At 48.7% G+C, this 17,527-nt stretch overlaps 1 long non-coding RNA gene across 1 annotated transcript in view; it reads right to left on the bottom strand.

Moving 5' to 3' along the window:
- Positions 1-17,527, bottom strand: part of LOC308561704 — a 192,872-nt gene that overhangs the window by 147,278 nt on the left and 28,067 nt on the right. Inside the window, exon 2 of the long non-coding RNA XR_013999545.1 lies at positions 13,932-14,059. This is a non-coding gene — a long non-coding RNA (uncharacterized lncRNA). The remainder of the gene's footprint in view (positions 1-13,931; positions 14,060-17,527) is intronic.

The raw sequence follows: 17,527 nt of genomic DNA, 5'->3' as shown, positions 1-17,527 counted from the left end.
AGTAAGAAGAGCATCTCATTCTCGGACTATAATATATTTTCACGTGCAGAATTATTTCAAGAAATATGTCACTTTATTAAGTACCCTAACATTGTAAATTCCCACAGAGAGGAGGCGGTATGCCTTCCTACAGAATGGTGATGGGCTGTATTTAAAAGTAGTAACTTTTAATATGTAACTTTTCCATCAATCACACAAACACTCACTATCATACGCCAATCGCACAGCTGTCTCCAAGAACGTGGAGACTTTTCCTAAATCTTTAGAACTCACACAACCTTGACTGTTGCTCTAGTAGAGAATTTGGGCCTGAGACAGCAAAAAACATTTCCTCCCCAAAAGCAAACTTTCTGGGTTGTTTTTTTGTCGTCGTTATTGGGGGGTTTTTTGGTCTTTTTAAACCTCACCGAGGATATTTTTTCCATTGCTTTTCAGAGAGAGAGGAAGGGAGACAGACAGACAGAGAATCACTGTGGGAGAGACACACTGATTGGCTGCCTCCTGCACACGCCCGGACCAGGGCTGGGGATCAAGCCACGACCCATGTACATGCCCTTGACCAGGAATTGAACCTGAGACCCTTCAGTCCGCGGGCTGATGCTCTAACCACTGAGCAAACCAGCCAGGGCCAAACTTTCTGTTTTTTCATAATTGCACTTAAAGCACGCATTTGGAGAATGACCAATGACGGTCCCACAAATACTTACTCAACCTACAAACTAGTTAGTCCGATAAGACTCCCACTGGGGGACTGACTCCTCCCCTCTCCAGCTCTACACTTCTTCCCGGGTGAACCCGCCCAAGGCCTCGGCTCTCCACACCCTCCCTCGGTACTCCCCGCCCATCGCCGGCACCACCCGACCCATGGCTCATGTACAAACAACCCAGACTGTCCTGATCCCTTCCCTTCCCCCACACACTACAGGACACACTGGCCTGTTCCGTCTTCCTCACTGGCAAACACTATTCCCACCTGCACCTGAACCACTCTGCCCTCGGCCTCTGCATGGTTTGCTCCTTCTTACCCCTCGGATCTAAATCCAGAGGTTGTCTATTTCTTCAGGTCGTCTCTAACCCTCTAGTCTAAATCAGTCCTTGCTCATCTCTCCAACGCGTCCTGTTTCCTTCCTAGCGTGCTCAGGGTCCTCAATGCAGCTTTGTTGCTCATCGGCTCATCAGCTCCCGCCTGGACATGAGTTCCGAGAGCTGGGTGGGGTGTGTCCCTTACACCAGAACCCCTACTGCCTAGCAGCGCAGTGCCTGGCGCTGCTGGGACTCAGTAGGGATTTGTTGGAGGGTTTTTTATGCTAATAAAGAGATGTGGTGTGGTTTGGATACTAAGTATCCAGCAGCCTGGATAACAAGAATCCCACCTGAGAAGTTTATGAAAGGATTCCAGACACCTGGGAGGGGAGAAAGAAACGATGGCACACCCAGGCTCCTCCGCGCCTCCGCGAGAGGGGGCTGGGCTGCTCTTCAACCTAAGGATCAGAGAAACTCGAACACTGACAGTGAACCCAAATCAACTTCCAAAACACTCACTGTGTCTCGGTGCCACATCAGGGAGCTATACTAGCCCATTGGATTCTACTTCCTGTAGAGTCTCAGCAGGTACAGTGAGAAGTCCCACCAAACGCCCAGCATTGGCCCTCTCCTGGGACAGCGTCGACTTGTTAAGTGGAGCCTGCCAAGACCACATAAAATCCCAGTGGAAAGGCCACTGAACAAGACAAGTTGAGACAGCCAAATTTTTTTTCTTTTCCTTGGAAAATGTTCTATATCCACCACATACCCGTCACATTACAGTTAATGTTAACATGAGTATTTTAATCATCGGGTCCATGCCTGTTGACATGGATTTGTTGAGTGTTTGTTATGGGCTCGCCATCGAGCTAAATATTATTAAAGCCCAAGATACAGTTAAACTGGTCTCAGACTTCAAACACGTGCATAGGGATGGAAAGCATTGTACTTACACTTGAAATTTCTGGTTAAATTAAAAATACGTTTATACAGATGGCATATGCTGTAGGAGAGCATACTCGGCAAGGTCTTCACGCTTGCTGCTCCTTCTAGAACGTCCTGTCCCTCCGATACCCCCAAGGTTTGCGCGGTCACTGCATTCAGGTCTCTGCTCACGTGCCCGTGTCAGTGGGGACGTCTCTGGCCACATCCGCCCTCTGCTCCCCAACTCATTTCCCTGTATCAGCTCCTGCACTGATGCCTTTTCCTCTGCCCAGTTTAAACTGGACTGTCTTCCTCCTGTTAAACTGTACGAGTTCGTTATATATTTTGGAGATTAACCCCTTATCAGATGCATCCTTGGCAAATATGTTCTCCCAGACTGTGGGCTCCTTTTGCATTTTGAGGGTGATTTCTTTGGCTGTGCAGAAGCTTTTTAGTTTGATGTAGTCCCATTTGTTTATTTCTTCCTTTGTTTCTCTTGCCCTAGGAGATGTATCCATGAAAATTCCACTACGTGAGATGTCTATGACTTTGTTGCCTATGTTTTCTTCTAGGATTTTTATGGTCTTGCGATTTACATGTAAGTCTTTTATCCCTATGGAGCTTACTTTTGTGTATGGAGTAAGTTGATGGTCTAGTTTCATTTTTTTAGCATCCACCTGTCCAATTTTCCCAGCACCATTTATTGAGGAGACTGTCTTTACTCCATTGTACGCTCTTGCCTCCTTCGTGAAATATACTGATTCCTTTTATGTGACTGCTCCGTCTTGCCCTCCCCCGGGAAACCGCAAGCCCTGTAAGACCAGGAACGTGGTCTATTTTGCTCACTGCTCTCGCCCTAACACCCAGCGGAATTCCTGGATGGTAACAGGCATCCCATAAATACTTAAGTTAATGTTGAAGGAATGAGTCACACGGTGCAGCTTACTTCATGGTATGATGTCATATGGGTTAAGACATTTTCCAAGAAAGGTTACAACTACCAAACAAAACTGTCAGCTTCCTGAGAGGAAGGCCCTGCCTTCCAACATCAGCTCTGTGAATCGTGCCACCCAAGTCTACTACAGCTTGCTGATCGCTTACGTATCCCAAACAAACACTGCATTTCTCTGCACACGAACACGCACAGGTGTATCTACTTACGACCAGTGGGTAAACACAACCCCGGTTAAACATAGTCCAAACTCTGAGCACCAATACCAGGGCTGGTGTGAGTTTTAGACATTCGCACAATTTGAGGCAAATAAACTCCATCTATTCTGAGCCACATTTTTTTTGTTATTATTGATTCCACAGAGAGGAAGGGAGAAGAAGGGAGGGAGAGAGAGAGAAACATCGATGATGAGAGCCATTGATCGGCTGCCTCCTGCACGCCCCTGATGGGAGTCGAGCCCACAACCTGGGCTATGCCCTGACCCGGAATCAAACAGCAATCTCCTCCTGGTTCCTGGGTTGACGCTCAACCACTGAGCCACACCAGCCAGGCCTGAGCCACATTTTCTAAAGACAGACCCCTTTAAACATGGACTATTCAAAGGAGAGGTGAGAGCCCTTTTCCAGACATCTAGGTTGCCTGATGCCAACTGATGACTGTATGATTATAAACCACCTACTGTGTTATGATTTTTTTAGTTTGTTACATGTTTGTTTGCTCACTAGTTTTAGCCCAGGTAGTTTACTGTCTTCTCAGATTAAAGTTGAAATATCTTGCATGTGTTGTCTCCATGCAACGAAATAAAATAGGCCCATGCCTGCTTCCAAAAAAGATCCTCTTGTGGCAGAACCTCACAGTAACCAGTCGAGGATGGCGTGTGTGACTGTGGCGGGGCTGGGGATTGTGAGTAGGGTAGAAAGAACAGGGCCTTTGGACTCAGGGCTGAGGCACACCTTCCTCCCTCACCCACCTCCTCCCAGTCAGTCGCCACAGCTTGTATGTGATGCCTAACACCTGAGCCTCTGTCCACACCTGGATCCAAACCATAAAGTGGCAGAGTGGGTACCCGTACAACTACGGAATCAAAGACTTTCTTGTGTGTTTCCTAGAGTGATTAAGTACCAAGAGCACAGTATAAGGGGCCTGGGACTGAGCCTGCAACCCAGGTACGTGCCTTTGATTGGGAATCGAACTCAGGACCCTTCAGTCCGTGGCCGGCGCTCTAGTATGGGGGGGGGGGTGTTGCTGACGGGTGTTTCTGCCTCAAAGCCCAGGAGGCACCCACAAGGACCACATTCCGCAGATGTCAGGTCCAAAGTGACTCAGGCCCTGGCCATTTTTGCTCAGTGGCTAGAGTTCCGGCCACGGACTGAAGGGTCCTGAGTTCGATTCCCAATCAAGGGCACGTACCTGGGTTGCAGGCTCAATCCCAGGCCCCGGTTGGAGTGCATGTGGGAGGCAACCAATCGATGTGTCTCTCTCACATGGATGCTTCTCTTTCGCCCTCCCTCCCACTTTCTCTAAAAATCAATTGGGGGGGAAAAAAGAACCCAGCAAACCCAGTTTGAGAAGCAGACCAACATCTCCTAGTGACAAAGAAAGTGGTTCTTTATTCTCACTTTTGTCTGCGTCCCTGCAGCCCCACCTTCTATCGAGCAAGCTGTACGATCAACAAGCACCTCACCCGCCTCCTGGAAAATGGGCAAATGTCAGCGCCCAATTTCACAGTGTCTAGGAAGGAGCCCAGAGATGCAGCAGAGCTGTCCAGCAGCAAGGGCACCTTCCTCTCCACCTCTGACGTAAACAAACTCTAGACCCTGCCCGGGAGTGACCAATGCCTCCGTCCGAGCCTAGCTTATGCCCCTGCTTTCTTTCATATAATTCCACAAAGCTTTCAAACAGGAGAGGAAAATCCATCCATGAAATGCTGTCCATGATATAAAAATCCCCATCCCCTGACCTCATCCAGCCCCTCGGCACAAAGCAAGTTTTACTCGCGCCAGGCAAGCACTCAGATGGAGGGGACTGTCGGCGGTAAAGCAGGTTGTTTTATGTCTGCGACACGCATGCTCCAGTGGATGAACATCAGGCCGGGTTTAAGTGTGATTAATGCCTGGTACTTGGAAAGCGTCCAAACTTATTAAATCTGATGGAGTGAAACAGCCCAACTTTCCCATATTATTTCCAAGAGATGCGATTAGGCTGCATTGCAGCAGCAAACGGGACGAGGAGCCAGCTGCGGTGCGGGTGTGAGGGCGAGGGCGAGGGCGGCCGTGTCCTTTACAGAGCAGGAGGCAGAGGGAGCCTAGCACGCCAGCAGGCACAGGCAGAGTTCAATCACCGCGGCCCGAGGAAAGCGGGGCGCTGAGCGCAAAGTCAACATGCGCTCCCGTGCCCCGTGGCTTCTCCACACACTGCCAAGCATGGCGCCCACGGGAATAAAGGGGAGAGGAAGTACTTGATAAACATCCCTCCTCCCACCCTGAAATGAGTATGTCAGTGTGCGCGCACATATGCACATGCACACACATGCCACACACATACACACATGCATACACACACAAAATCATGCGGGCACATGCACACACGGACATACACACCACACACACACACCACGCACATATACATATGCATACACAATCACACATGTGCACACCCACACATGCATGCATGCAGTCACACAGGCACACACATGCATGCATAAACCACACACCATGCACATACACACATGCATACACAAAGTCACACATGCACACACCACAGCCACGTGTGCACACACATGCGCACACATGCTGTTTTGCCTTCGTCCAGGTCTGAAGCACCAGGGGTGTGTTTCACTGCATCCTTTCCTGACCCTCCTTCCACACAGAGCGTGGGAGTGACCCCGCTTGTGTGATGTGGATCACTCGCAGGCTGAGTAGTTTATGTATTGAGTCTGCTTTGCCTTTCTCATCTACAGAGGCCAGCAATCCTAATAATGTACATACTCACTGCGTCCATTCACTTCTGCTTTGAACAAAATGAAATTCTAAACAAATAAAACAAACTATGGACTGGACTGAGTGAACGCACCTCATCCAGCAGAGAAGGCCTCTCTGGGCATCCCCATGATCCAGAAGGGCGCCCGGGGCACAAGCTCAGGTAGGTGGGATCCCCCACTTCGGTCTGCCCACCCTGCAGAGGCCTGGAAGGCCTCAGTTCATGGGAACAGCACTAACTCTCCTGCGATTTTAACTGGATATGTAGACGCTCAGATTCTTGGGTTGAGGGTAATTATTTGAGAAACAGAAACACGCAAAAATATTTGTAATCTCAAAGCCCCTCTCAGGCAATTACAGATCTCTAGGCAAATATGAGACGGGGGAGAGGGGGTGGTCCCCTCCCCCACACCATCCCCCCGTCTCTCAACTGATAAAAGAATAACAAATACCCAAAAAAATCTGCCAAACAACAAAGCTTCAATTTATTATACATGCTCATCAATTTAACCCAAAAAAACCCTTAAAAGCCCGAGGGTGATCCAGCCCCTTTAATACCCGGCCCCAAGCACGCCACAGATCAAGGCCCAGGCCCCAGCCTGCTTTGTCTGCAAAAGATGAAAGCCGGGCGAGCGCAGGTGAAGGCTCCTTTTGAATCATCACCTGCAATTAAGCGAAGGGAGGCTAAGAGGAGAGGCAAGCTGCACTCGCTTTAAAAGACGTCCCGGCGCAGGTGGATGCTTGCTGGGCACTGCCGTGGTGCCTGTCAACAGGCTCTCCCCAGGACGCCCTGCATGGGGACAGCAGGCGACTCTGCGCGGTGGGGAGATGCTTGGGACCCACACCCTCGTGGCTTCTGGGCCTCACGTATTTTTAACTGCTTGTAGTTCCTTTGGAAACACTGTTCCAAACAACACAAGTTTGCATGAGACTTAACTGACCGTCTAAACAGAAAGTTCTTTCGAGACCATAGGTAACGATACTGTATTGTATATTTGAAAGTTGCTAAGGGAGTAGATCTTAGAGGTCCTCACAAGAAAGAAAAAGTGTAACTATGTGAGGTGGTGGTTGTTGATCATTTTATAATAGAAAAAAATGGTATCAAATCCAAAAAAAGTCTGCTAAATCAATAAATAAATAATGTAACTTTCTCTTCCACCACCATCCCAATAAAGACAATTATTAAGGTATTTTCAAAAGGTAGAGGAGTGTTCACCCAAAATTTCCAGACCTAACCCATTTCCTAGAAACCATTTTTCCAAAATTAAGCCCTCTGCATTCTGAAAGAGCACAGTGATTTTAATAAAAAGGCGTTTCTGCCCTAGCCGGTGTGGCTCCGTGGTTAGAGCATCGGCCTGTGCACCAAAGGGTCGAGGGTTCGATTCCCAGTCAAGGGCACGCACCTGGGTCACAGGTTCCATCCTGTCCCCAGTTGGGGCATGTTCGGGAGGCAACCAATCAATGTGTCTCTCTCACATCCATGTTTCTCTCTCCCTCCCTCTCTCCGTCCCACTTTCTCTAAAAATCAATGGAAAAAATATCCCGGGGTGAGGGTTAACAAAAAAAAATAAAAAGACACTTCAGCACAACATGATGCCACTGTTCTGTCATTTTCCTACCCCTTGTAGAACAGGTACACTGTTAGACAGTGCCTGTTCTCACCTGTGCTCTGCAGGCACGGCCCATGTCCACGGCCTCCCCTCCCGGAGCAACAGCCTCGTCACCCCTGGCACCGTGTAAAAGGGATGTGTGCATTTTTAACAAAGTGCTGACTGGTTTTAGAGGCGTTTCCTGTAAAAAGGGAGCCGACAGGCCTGGCTGGCGTGGCTCAGCGGTTGAGCACCCACCTATGAACCAGGAGGTCATTGGTTCAATTCCCAGTCAGGGCACATGCCCGGGCTGTGGGCTGGATCCCCAGTAGGGGGCGTGCAGGAGGCAGCCCATCAATGACTCTCTCATCATTGATGTTTCTCTCTTTCCCTCTCTCCCTTCCTCTCTCTCTAAAAATCAATAAAAACATCTATCTCTTTAAAAGGGAGCCAACACTCACTAAAGCAGGTTTCACATTTGTGTGTTGCCAATAAGACATCCCAGTTAAACTCTCAAATGAACTTTGAATCAAAACCAATCAATGAGGAGTTGCTGGCTTCTCATGTGATTTAAAGCTAAAAATCACAATTTTCCCCTGAAGATCAGGTGGGAAGAATGTGGAAAGAACATGTTCCCTCCTGCATCAGAATCATTTGGATGCTTCTAAAACTCCAGGTGCATCGGACGACTCTCATTTTTGCGAATCGATAAGAGGAATCGATGTGAGCTCGCCCTCCGTCCCTTGGAAGCTAATGGTGATAATGCATTAAGCAGACCAAGAGAATGGCTGGGTTTGGCCTCTGGAAAGCATCTTTTCCAAGGTAATAATTTTCTTTAAAAAATCTCACGATCAATAAAGAGCAAAGAATCGTGTCTATTGGGTGAAATTTGGCCTCGTGCTGGTCCCCAAGGCGCCCGCTCCCCATGTCGGAGTCGAAACCTATATAACCTTTCACCTTTCCTGTATCTCCCATGGAGCCCACAAGCCATGTTTTTTTGTATTTCTGCTATTTCTGGCCTCTGCTCTATGCTCCATACTATGCAGCCGACTACAAGGTTCCTGAGGCCAAGGTCCCACTTGCCTTTCTGTCTGCCTAGGAGGGTGGCCCTTCCTGATCAGTGTGTCCAGTTGAACAGAACTGGATCTGCATCCCAATCTGCTCCTGCAGGTTGAAGCCTGTGGGTTCCAACCCTCCTGTGCCAAGTGACCGAGCGACCCACAGAAACGGTGTTTCCAGGAACCTTGCTATTTTGTCAAGGGAATGAACATTCAAACAGCAGCACATGGGATAAAATATACTTTTTTCTTTTCTTTTTAATGTTTTTATTGATTTCAGAGAGAGGAAGGGAGAGGGAGAGAGAAACATCAATGAGGAGAGTCAATGACTGGCTGCCTCCTGCACGCCCCTGACTGGGGATTGAGCCTGAAACCCGGGCATGTGCCCTGACCAGGAATCGAACCTGTGACGACCTGGTTCATAGGCCGATGCTCAACCGCTGAGCCACACTGGCCGGGCCAAATATACCTGTTTTTGTAAAACCAACACATCCACACTAACACAGCCTTTCGTCTCTGTCTGCTCTGTATTTTCAACCAAACGCCACTGTGCCCGCCACAGGCTGTCCATCCCAGCCAATGATGTCACGCAGCCCTGCATTCCCAGTTCAGCTTTAAAGTGAGAAAAAGAACATTAACGCGAGAAACTTTTGACGAAACGGGTTTTCCTGGTTAAATCTCATGGAGCACGTCATGGCCTGGCTCCCTGCAAATGGGACATAAACACTTTAGTCCCAACACACAGTGACATGTAGGATATGCCAGCTTGGCCTCTGCGAACAGAGCAGGTGTCAGGTAACGGATACTGTCTTCTGCCCAGGTGTGCGGGTCACCTGACTGCTGGTCATGCATTAGTTGCAGGTGAATGGAATTCGGCAAAACTCCTGCTGGAGCCTGGGAACCAACATCAGCCACTTTGGAAAGAGGCTGACTTCTCACCAGTAAAAGGGCCTGAGCAAAGGCAGGCCTGAGTGCTGATGCGAAGCCTGACCCAGTGCCCAGTCCTTTAGGTCCCTGCCAACCATGAGGTGGGAGGGTCAGGGCCCGATTCATTTATTCGTTTTTGGTCAGCGCAGAACTTCCAGGAGGTCATTTCTTTTGCCCTCTGTCGTTGAAAGAGATCAACACTTTGTATTGTAACAAACCCTTCAAAAGTCAACTACAGCCATGGGGGCCACCTGGCTTCCTCCTGTGGCTCACACTGCCTTGTGCCTTGTGGACACAATGATTTTTTGTTGCAGGTACGTTTACAAACCCAGCTCCAGACTGTGGTAATGTTCACACAGCACCAGTCCCTCACCACCGACCAGTCACTGAATATGGAGTGGCAGGGAGAGGGGGCAATGCGAGATTCATTGCAGCCCTCAGTCCGTTTACCCTCCTCAGCTCCAACCACCTGCATGCGGGGAAGAGAGACTCACACAACCTCTGCTCCTCTCAGCACTGGCAGTTCATGGGCTGAATCAAGTCTCCCTCTTCAACAATTCTCAGCAGGGTCTGGATCAGAACCCGGAACGTTCTACCCTCCGAGCACAGCCATGGAAGGCGACTGTGCCTGGAACTGAAGAGGAACAGAGATGGAGAAAACTGGGCCCACAAACCCACCTGTCTTTTACCATCTTTTGCCTTTTGCCCTGGTCACCTTGACCTGGTGGCTGCTTATCCCACGGACGACGGTGCTACACTGTGGGGCCGGTGGCTCTCCAGCTCTCATAACCGGCCTCCAAAGCCAGTGTTTGCGGGAAGACTAACTGAAAGGGAAGGTTCGGGTCTATCACCACGGAAGAGGTACCTACCCACCACATCTGAGAGGACCAGATTCTAGCCAGGGCTGCAAGACTGGGCAAGTAAGTAATAAATACACAACACCCGGTTAGATTTGAATTCCAAACTGACAATAAATAATGTGTTAGTGGAAGTGTGTTCCAAATATTTCACAAACGTTTTTACGCCAAAGGAGTTATTTGTTGTGTCAACCGATGGTCACTGGCACCAATTCAACACCAATGGACTCCCCGTTTGCGGTGCAGTAAAGCAAGAAACTTTATTCAACGCAAACAGAGCAAATGTGATAGAGCTCAGCTGGAGAACAGGGGGGCTGCAGGGCGGCCTTCAGGTGAGGCCCTGTCCAGCTAGACAGCCCTACACTCTGCTCCGCTTCTTGTTTCACCTCCAGCTGGGGAAACACACTCGGGGTGTTTGGGGGAAAGTGCTGTGGGAGCCTGAGAGGAGCTGACTTATATCGAGAAGCCCTGTCACTGGCCTCTGACTGGTCCATCCTCATGCAAATGAGGACTCCAAATCATCGAAGTCATCCTGATTGGCCAGAATGGAGCCGCTTTGGCCGGTACAGATGCTGATGGGGGGGATATAGCTGTGCAGCTCTGATTGGACAGGGCAGATCTCAGTCCTGCTGGTTGGATCCCAGGAAACCTCTGGAAGGGCACTCAGGTGGCAGAGACTGCAGCTGGTTCCTTCAGTGCAGGGGCAGGCAGTTCAGCACAGGCTTGTCCCTGAGGCACACTCTGCAGGCCAGGCCCCTGTTTAGAAACAGCTGCTGGGCCATTTTTAAACTTGAGTCCAGTTAGCGGCCAGGAGCTGTCTTCTTTCCGGGTAGGTACCTCCATTCTTGAGGTCAACAGTGTTCTCTGAACTTCATGTTTAACTGGGCATCTTGGATTTTCCTCTGGCAGCCCTAACAACAGCCAACCTAGAATCTGACCTGGTGAAACCTGCTTCCAACCCTCATTTTCAACACTCTCTGGTAACCTGGGACTCCCCGGAGCTCTGGGGGTGGGGGAGAGGGCAAGGACAAACACCTGTACCTGTGCTGTGGGTAGTGTGGCTCACACTTCCCAGGTGCTCCTTGGGTAAGAAATACTGAACGGAGGTCACAGCACCAGGTCCTCCCGCAGCCTGGTTCTCCCCTCCTTCTTGCACTGAGCACCTCCACGTGGCAGGTGCCCCGCCAAGAGCGAGACAAGTGAGGCTGCACGGGGCTTGCATTCCAGAGGCAGGAGTCACGCAACAAGGAAAGAAGCACTGTCGGTCAGGGCCTGCCCCTTTGTTGGCTCAGTCTGCAGCAGCCTGGCTCCTTGGTCCAGCATTTATGTTCCTTCAATAATCCTGTGCTGCTCCCACAGTTAAATGTTTCTCTGAATTCAGCTTCAGGCGAGTGTTTGCCGGGGCTGCGAGTGGGGCTTGCCATGCACTGGGCATAGGCAGGCTGGCTCTGCCTCCCACTCCCTTCCCAGCAGCTCCGCCCAGCGAGGGGAGAGCCTCCTGCAGCCACCTCACCAGAGGCCTGGGCTTTCAAGAGTAGCCAGGTTGAGTGTCGGCAGGTCTGCGTTTACAAAGTCATTACAAGATCAGCTCGATTGGCCCATCCACCCCTTTTATCATCTCGTGTACACGCACACGACCTGAGTTGGTTTCCGATGTGGAAAAATGGACTTTTCCACATGGCTGGGTGAGAGGAATGCTCTCCTTTCTGTGGCTCACGTGCTCTCCTGGCAGGCGGCCCAACCCTGGGACAGGAGCCCTGATAGGCCAGTAAGAGCAGCATGCACAGTCAGAGCTGGCGCAGGCCCGCGATGCTCTGCAGAGACTTGTACCCGCGCAATTACACATTAACCCAGACTCGGCCTGAACTTCAGGCCCACAGAGTGGGCCGCGCCCCTCGCCTGGGCTGCGGGTGTTTTTTTACTCTCTGCGGCCTCCCCAGTGATGGTCCTATCACCCGTGACACACACTCTTTCTTTTTAAAAAGGCTATCAGCCTGGCTGCATGGCTCAGTTGGCTGAGCGTCATTCAGTGCATTCAAAGGTTGCCAGTTTGATTCCTGGTCAGGTGCATACCTGGGTTGTGGGTTTGATCCCCAACAGGGGAGCATACAGAAGGCGACTAATCGATGTTTCTCTCTCTCTCCCTCTTCCTCTTCCTTGGGTGAAGATTTAAAAAAAAAAAAAAATCAATCCTGGAAACATAATGCCTGACCCCTGTGAAGCAGTTTCCAAAGGGTAGAGTTCTGGGCACCTGAGCGTATGGTTATGAAAGATAATTTTGAGCAGTTAGGCCTTCCAAGCGCTGTCACCATAGTCCTCCTACCTGGTGACTGCGGCCACCAGAGGCAGTGTGCCTGTGACTGCCCCACAGCATTATTACGATGTCCTTCCTCAGAGGCAGGCACGGAGTGTAAGGAGGCACCGTGAACACTGCCCAACATGTTTAAGTAAATCTAGAGCTTTGATCTCCTATGTAACAAAACTCTCTCATTATTACACGACAGCCTCAACAATGTATTACGAGAAAGGCTTTCCTTTGTACACACATCAAAGAAACTGAGTGTGAGAATCCAGAAGCTTATTAGAATAAACATTTCCAACCAGGCTGCTGGGGTTATTACAAAGTACACCCATGGGCAGGTCTTTAGGTATCTTCCAGTCCAATCCATTTAAGGGCAGCGGAGAAAGTGACTTACCCAAAGTCACAGAGCTGGTGGCAAATACTGGGCCTCCCAGCTCCTGGCCACTCCCATCACCATCCACAGCAGCTGGCAAACCCACCCCAGCATCAAGGTCACCTGTCGTCACGTCAGCCTCGGCATGATTCATCCCCTACTACACTGAGGCAACATGCCGTTTGCTGGCCCCTTTCCCACTTTCTACACATTTTCAATGTGGTTTTTTACAGTTATATCACAGGCCTCATGGGAAGTGGGGGTGTGGACACTGTTTGACACAGACCAAGATGTACCAGCTCCCCAGCTGAGGAGGGGGTGTGCCCTGGGGCAGCCAAGACACTCCTGTTGTCACCATGGACACCAGAACGGAAGCTGCTGAGCCTCAGACATATGACCCAGACCCAGTGAACATGAACCCGATACTGTTTCCTCAGGTGGGTCTGTTTTCTGCTGTGTCAGGAACCTCTCCGCTGAACGTCCCTCTCTGCCCACAATACCGCACGGGTCTCCCCATCTAAAATAAGTACATTAACCGCCCGCGTCCCCTCGCAGCTATTGCTGAAGTTCTCTTCCATTCATCTGTTGAATCTCCAACAACCACCTGTCCTGTAGGCGGAACCACAGACACGGCACTGCCCCTCTGCTCCTGAACACCCTCCCCCAGCCCTCGCTGCCCCATGGCTCCTGGGGTGACTCCGCCTCCAGGCTCTCCCCACGGCCCATCCCCTTTACACATCCATCCCCCACTAAGCTTCCTAACGACACGACCTGGATCATTTCTCAAGTAAAATATTCCAGTGATGGCATCATGAGAACATTAGACAACTTTCCTCCACAGAAAACAAGCACAGAACTGGAGAAAATATTAAAAACATCCATTTGGGGCCCCGGAAAGCAACCAAGAGCCAGCAACAATGAGAGGACTGGTCATGAGCGCAGACCTACCTGCAGCAGGTACAATGGTGGGTCTGCGGCCCCGCTACCCGGCAGAACTCCTTCCTTCCTCCTCCCGGATCCGGTGCAGAGGGTCTCAGCTCTATGGTCCCCTTGACTCAGGGTGGGTGACAGAGCAGCTAGAAAAGCAGAGGAGACACTGTGAAATTGCTGTGCCCTCAGATGCGTTCCTCAATCCACACATAGTCCCAGTGCCAGACAGTGGATCCTTCCTACCTGTTTGTCCAAGCACAGCTGTCCTCAAATTACTGGATTGATTGACTCAGGCACATGCAGACCCCCAGTGAGGCAGCAAAACAGAACACAACAAAAATGTTGAGCTGGGATGACACAACGGGGGTGACACTGAGTCCAGGCAGTTAGCTGCCCACGCCCTCAGAAAAGCAGACAACAATCACAGCCACTGCAAGATGTTCTCAGATACAAATTACAAGACGTACTTTGTAAAAGTGCAACCCACACTCGTGGGGGAAAAGCAATCAGTAGAAAGTGGCTCCACGTTGTCCACAAGTTGAGTTTAGCAAAGGTTGTTTTTTTTAAACTATTAGAAATATGTTCAAAGATTTGAAGGAAAATAGGTTCAAAGAGCTGGAGGAAAGTGTGCTAAGCATGAGGGAACAGAGAGGGAACAGAGAAAAAATGGAAACTATGAAGTTAACAAATGGCAGATATGAATCCAACCACACCCATAATTATATTAAATATAATTACATTAACTACTCCACTCAAAAGGGCAGGGATTGTCAGGCTGGATCTAAAAGCAAAATCTAACTATATTGCTGTTTAAAGGAGACACTTTAAATTTAAAGATGCAAAGACAGTAAATGTGAAAAAATATGCAAACCTGACACACGAGAGATCTGGAGTGACTATATTAATATCACATAGTTTTTAAGCTAAGGAATGGTACTGAAGACAAAGAGGTACATTTCATAATGACAAGATGCTCAGTATAGCAGAAATATGTAATGTAGACATATATGAACCTAACAATAGAGCCCCAAAATATATAAAGCAAAAACTGACAGAACTGAAAGAAGAGAATGACAAATAATTATACGTGGAGGCTTCACTACACTTTCTTTCCATAATTCACATATCAAGAAAACCAGCAAGGAAATAGAAAATTTAAACACCACTATCAAACCATTGACATCTATAAAACACTCCACCCAACAAAAGCAAAATAGTCAACATACAACAGCAAAATATTTTTTCAAACACACATGCCACATTCACCATGACAGAGCACATGCTGGGCACTGGTGCAAGTCCCAATATCTGAAAACACTGAGATCATGAAAGAACACGTTCTCTGACCACAACAGAATTTGATTTTAAGTTAATAATAGAAAAAAAAAATCTGGTAAATACCCAAAATACGTGGAATAATCAACAGGTCAAAGGAGAAGCCGTCAGGAAAATATAACTTGAACATAATGAAAATGAAAACACAACATATCAAAATTTGTGAAATGCAGCTAAAGTTGTGCTTAGAGGGAAATTCACTAAAAGTTTGTATTAGAAAAGTAGAAACTCTAGCCCTGGCTGGTGTGGCTCAGTTGGTTGAGTATCATCCCGTGCACCAAGAGGTTATCAGTTCGAGTCCTGGTCAGGGCATGGGTTTTGGGCTCGATCCCCAGTGCAGGGTGTGCAGGAGGCAGCCGATTGATGGTTCTCTCTCATCAATGTTTCTCTCTCCCTCTCCCTTCCTCTCTCTCTCAAATAAATTTTTAAAAAATCAATAAAAACATTTTTTCAAAAAGTAGAAACTCTATTATCAATGATATAAAATTCTACTTTAGGAAGCCATAAAAAAATAAGAACAAATTAGACCCAAAGTGAGAAGGAAAAATAGTATAGAAATCAATGAAATGAAAACTGTCAAGCAGTAGATAAAAAATCAATGAAACCAAAAGATGGATCTTTGAAAATATCAGTAAAATTTTTAAGCCTTTAGCTAATGTCATGAAAGAATATATATACATTACTGCTGGGTGTAGAAAATGGGGGGAGGAATTAGCAGTTTCATGTTAAAGTAAACACACAATTATCAACAAACCCATCGAGCCCACTTCTAGGCATCTACCCAAGAGAAATGAAGTAACATGTCCACGTGGAACTTCCATGTGACCACACAGAGTCGGATTCCTAACAGCCCAGAATTGGAAAGGGCCCAAAATCCATCAACTGGTGAACAGATAAACAAAATGTCGTACATCCAAGACATGAAGCATTACTCAGCAACAAAAAAGTGAGCCAACCACCAACACATGCAGCCACGCTGAGGAGTCTCAAAACAGCAAGCTCCTGAGAGAAGCCAGACAAAGACTCCATACTGCGAGATCCTGTTTACGTGAAGTTCCAGGGAAGTCAAACCATGTGGAGATCAGTGGTTGCAGGAAGCCGGGGTGGGGCAAGTTATATTCTCAATAAAGATACAGAGATAGACATAGACGTATATAGAGTGGTGTGTCTGTGTGTGCATGTGTAAAACCCCACATGGCTTATTAAAAGGCATGTCTGCCGCTGACCATGGCCCCCCACAATTGGCTTTCTGGGATCTTTTGGGCCCACCTTACCCATGATCATCTTTCATATGCCTCCTCCTATCCTATACATCTTACTGTTTTCAACCCCAAATTATTTGCCCCTACTGATCAAGTTTCTTAAAATCCCATCGCACCATCTCTAGACATTCAAATCTTAATAATCTATTAAGACCCAAGTCACTTCACCTCCTGCCTGGCTCATTTCTGATCCCTTTGCCCTTCTTCCTACCCTTAACCCCTGGGGTGCCTAAGCCTGAAGCAACATTTCCCTCCTCTGAACCCCAACAGCAACCTACACTTGCTCCATCCATCCTCCCTGCAAACTGTATGTTACAGTCATTTGTGTAACTGAATGCCTCCATTTCCCTCACAGAGGGGCTGCTGTATTAGCTCCTCGTATATCCCAAATGACACTTATCATAACAGTGTGCACTTGGTAAGTGTTTGTTAAACAGATTTTCATCTGTTAAATAGATTTTCATTTTTGTCGCCTGCATCCCCTCCCGAAACTCCCGCAGGCTGGTTGTGGTGCGTCTCCTGACTGACAACAGCTTGAGGTCTTTTGTTTTTCTGTTTTGTTTTGCTTTTTGGCTAATACCCACCCTGAGAGGTTTTTTTAGAGAGGGAGGGAGGGAAGGAGGGAGAGAAACATCAACGTGAGAGAGATACATTGATGGATTGCCTCCTGCATGGGGATGGAACCTGCAACCCAGGTACGTGCCCTTGACTGGGAATCGAACCCTCAACCCTCAGGTGCATGGGTGGATGCTCTAACCACTGAGCGACACTGGCGAGGGCCAGTTGGGTTCTTTTCTCAGCACCCTTCCCCTCGACCACCAGGACCCTGATGGTCACTTTCATTCCTGAGACACCTCCAGCCATTGGCCTCCCTGTTCCTCACCTCTGTCTCTGGCCCCTCTCTCTCCTCCCAGCCCAGAGCTGTGGATATTCCCAAGGCTCAACCCTTCGCTTGGCTCCCTATAAAGTTTTGATCAAAGTACTTACCCACTCACGCGGTTTCACAAACACCTCCCC

The sequence above is a fragment of the Miniopterus schreibersii genome (genome assembly GCF_964146895.1).
Source record: "Miniopterus schreibersii genome assembly, chromosome: 9".
In the NCBI taxonomy this organism is placed as follows: domain Eukaryota; kingdom Metazoa; phylum Chordata; class Mammalia; order Chiroptera; family Miniopteridae; genus Miniopterus; species Miniopterus schreibersii.
This window is presented reverse-complemented; position numbering and strand designations above follow the sequence as displayed.